Source organism: Anoplopoma fimbria, unplaced genomic scaffold, assembly GCF_027596085.1.
Source record: "Anoplopoma fimbria isolate UVic2021 breed Golden Eagle Sablefish unplaced genomic scaffold, Afim_UVic_2022 Un_contig_6998_pilon_pilon, whole genome shotgun sequence".
In the NCBI taxonomy this organism is placed as follows: Eukaryota; Metazoa; Chordata; class Actinopteri; order Perciformes; family Anoplopomatidae; genus Anoplopoma; species Anoplopoma fimbria.
Window position 1 is genome coordinate 2,537 of NW_026550581.1, and position 3,482 is coordinate 6,018.

A 3,482-nucleotide genomic window follows, 5' to 3' on the forward strand; every position below is an offset into this window, starting at 1 on the left:
CCCTAAGTACAACGGCGGAACAAAAGCTTACATCATATCCTTTGTTAAAAGGTAGGGTCACAATACAATTGATGTCATCTGGCTTAAACATGAGAGTTTGTTGGATAAGCTTCCTGGAAAAGTCCAGTCTCGACATGCCCACAATTTTCCCGTCTATTTCTTTAAAGGAGAGTCGGACGCTATGGTGCCTCCGCATGCCGGCATGGTTGGCCGACATGGTGGAGGCACCACGCAGTTAAAGATAAAAGGAAATAAAACACTTAAAACTCCTGAAAAGAAACCAACAAGGCTAAAAAATAGAAGGTACCAATATGATATGTGCTACAAGTGTAAAAGTATAAATAACTTAATAAATAAAGTTCAATTACCCTTTCCTGTTTGGCCTGGTCAAGATGGTCTTCCGGAAGAGTGCAGGTAAGATGCCCTCTGTGCCAATGTTATCTTGCGTAGATATTTGCAACCAAAGTGGTTGAAAAGTTTTGCGCAAGAATAAATACAATATCCTCCCTAACGGCGACAAACTTATGCCACGGACAGGCAAAAGTTTTACCACCAGCAGGAAGTGATCACAGTCTTAGCCAAAAGGCCGAGAAGCGATGATCCCCAACTGTTTGCTGCCCGTGTCAACCTCGTGGCACACGTGTCGCTTGTCATGGTGCAGTACTTTCAATTGGGCATTGCGGGGGATGCTGCTTAGCACAACCGCACAGGCCCTACAAGGTCAAGCACACTTGTCTTGTTAAAATCAGCTTCTATTCTTTTGACAAGTACACAAGGCTCAGCCGAATGGCAAAGCCTGCCAAAAATAGGTTCAACTCATTGGTGTTCCTCTCCACGGAAGTCTTTAGTAAAAGGCGAAAGACTTGTGCGTTATGAAGAGAAACCAAAGTAAGTACCGCCCCCCGGTGAGAGCAGCCAGAGACACCAGTCGTCCCAGCCAAAACTCTCGCGGTGAGCCTCAGTCGACGTGGCGCGTTCCAAATTCCAAGCCACACCCATTCCACTACTCCCGCCCACATTTCCTTCCGAGAGGGCAATATTCCCACATTCTTCAATTTATTTCCCTCCAATCAAATCGGCGAAACTGAATAGCTGTATTTATCTTCCTTCCCCTCGCTGTTGATTCAGAGCTGGAAATAATTTCCCCCAGCAGACACGGCTGATGGATATAGTGATTTGAGAGTGGGAGAACAATGAGGTTCCAGGAAGAGCACAATTAAGGAGTAAACAGGGCTTTTCTTTACTCACATACACAGCCTCGTGTCTTGCATTAAAGAGTTTGATGTTTTGTTGTTCACAAGTCATTCGAAGGGTGCACCGTTCCTGGCGATGCTGCAATACCAGGTCAATGCGTGGAGTGAACGGAGCAAGCCCCTTTTTCATCTCCCAGTGCTAAAAATCTGCTTAATAAGTTATCCTCATATAGAGGACATATCAGATATTAAACTGATAAGAACAGATACTACACTTGATCTTAGCCAAAAGGCCGAGAAGCGATGATCCCCAACTGTTTGCTGCCCGTGTCAACCTCGTGGCACACGTGTCGCTTGTCATGGTGCAGTACTTTCAATTGGGCATTGCGGGGGATGCTGCTTAGCACAACCGCACAGGCCCTACAAGGTCAAGCACACTTGTCTTGTTAAAATCAGCTTCTATTCTTTTGACAAGTACACAAGGCTCAGCCGAATGGCAAAGCCTGCCAAAAATAGGTTCAACTCATTGGTGTTCCTCTCCACGGAAGTCTTTAGTAAAAGGCGAAAGACTTGTGCGTTATGAAGAGAAACCAAAGTAAGTACCGCCCCCCGGTGAGAGCAGCCAGAGACACCAGTCGTCCCAGCCAAAACTCTCGCGGTGAGCCTCAGTCGACGTGGCGCGTTCCAAATTCCAAGCCACACCCATTCCACTACTCCCGCCCACATTTCCTTCCGAGAGGGCAATATTCCCACATTCTTCAATTTATTTCCCTCCAATCAAATCGGCGAAACTGAATAGCTGTATTTATCTTCCTTCCCCCTCGCTGTTGATTCAGAGCTGGAAATAATTTCCCCCAGCAGACACGGCTGATGGATATAGTGATTTGAGAGTGGGAGAACAATGAGGTTCCAGGAAGAGCACAATTAAGGAGTAAACAGGGCTTTTCTTTACTCACATACACAGCCTCGTGTCTTGCATTAAAGAGTTTGATGTTTTGTTGTTCACAAGTCATTCGAAGGGTGCACCGTTCCTGGCGATGCTGCAATACCAGGTCAATGCGTGGAGTGAACGGAGCAAGCCCCTTTTTCATCTCCCAGTGCTAAAAATCTGCTTAATAAGTTATCCTCATATAGAGGACATATCAGATATTAAACTGTATTACCTTCAAACCTTTGTTCAAATCAAATAACACAACAACACTAAATTTACATTATTCCCTTTATACATCAAAAACAAAAACAGGGCACCTTTACCATGCCTTGTGATATTACCATCCCCACCCAAAGCCTCCTTTCCACCTTTCCAAGGCAGCATGCTTCCCCCATTTCACAATGTCCCTTTCAATCCTCCCTTTTACATCTTGTTCAACCCGTTTTAACACTCCCTCTATGCCAGTGTTCCTGTTTTTGCTCACTAGGTCTTGCCTTGCCAACCACAAACCCCTCTTTACGAGGCTGATGAATAACCAAATGATGAAATTTCTTCTTCCTGTACCCACCCCTTTTTCCACCCTTGTCCATGTTAAAATGAAACCAACGTCTAGCTGGACTAGCCATGTCGCTGCTCTAGCCCACACCAATCCAGCGAAATGACAGTCCCACATGACATGTCTAAGTGTCTCCTCCCCGAACAGTTTTCCCTTGGACACTCAGGGATCTTGCCAAACCATGCCGATGCATCAATGCTCGTACTGGCAAGCTCTTGTGGAGGCACAGCCAATTAAGATCTTTGAGACCATTGTCCAGTCCTCGTGGCTGGATCCCCTCCAAATGCCTGTCGGGATCCCAATCACTGGACCTGCACACTCCCTCTGTCTCACCACCCCGTAGAGGACTCTGTGATTTAGCCTGACTGCTGTTTCTGAAGCCTCAGGATGGGCCCTCAGCCACCTGGCTGCATGATGGTAATGCCATGGCTGCTGCTCCACCCGGGGTGTCAGGTTGTTCCAAACCAACATGCTCCTGGCCTGATAGGAAAAGTAGAGTCGTAGGAAATGCCCTGAAGGATGCGCAACTGGAGCGGATAACTCCCTAAACAGAAATGAAACAAAGATGCAGTCCAGTTTCAGCGAGAGGTGTGGCACATCTCTCCCCCTGCTTCAATCCCAGCCAGCATGCGGGCCCTCGCCACATACTCGTATCTTCCTCCCCACATGAAAGTAAACACGAGGCGCATTAGAGGCCTCCTCATGCTGGCTGGCAGTGGGTATATGTATGCCAAGTACAGGAGAGATGGCAGAACGTCTACCTTCAGAACAAGTACCTTCCCAATGAAAGTCAGGCACCTGC

The 3,482-nt window shown here is 47.1% G+C and overlaps 4 non-coding genes across 4 annotated transcripts; all 4 read right to left on the bottom strand.

Annotated features, from left to right (window-relative positions):
* Positions 1 to 777: 777 nt before the first annotated feature.
* LOC129115117 (U5 spliceosomal RNA) lies at positions 778 to 892 on the bottom strand. The gene has a single exon (XR_008532858.1). It is a non-coding gene; the product is annotated as a U5 spliceosomal RNA (small nuclear RNA).
* A 415-nt stretch (positions 893 to 1,307) lies between these two features.
* LOC129115115 (U2 spliceosomal RNA) lies at positions 1,308 to 1,498 on the bottom strand. Its single transcript, XR_008532856.1, has one exon. It is a non-coding gene; the product is annotated as a U2 spliceosomal RNA (small nuclear RNA).
* Positions 1,499 to 1,677: 179 nt separating this feature from the next.
* LOC129115118 (U5 spliceosomal RNA) lies at positions 1,678 to 1,792 on the bottom strand. Its single transcript, XR_008532859.1, has one exon. It is a non-coding gene; the product is annotated as a U5 spliceosomal RNA (small nuclear RNA).
* A 416-nt stretch (positions 1,793 to 2,208) lies between these two features.
* LOC129115116 (U2 spliceosomal RNA) lies at positions 2,209 to 2,395 on the bottom strand. The gene has a single exon (XR_008532857.1). It is a non-coding gene; the product is annotated as a U2 spliceosomal RNA (small nuclear RNA).
* Between the last annotated feature and the right edge of the window lie 1,087 nt (positions 2,396 to 3,482).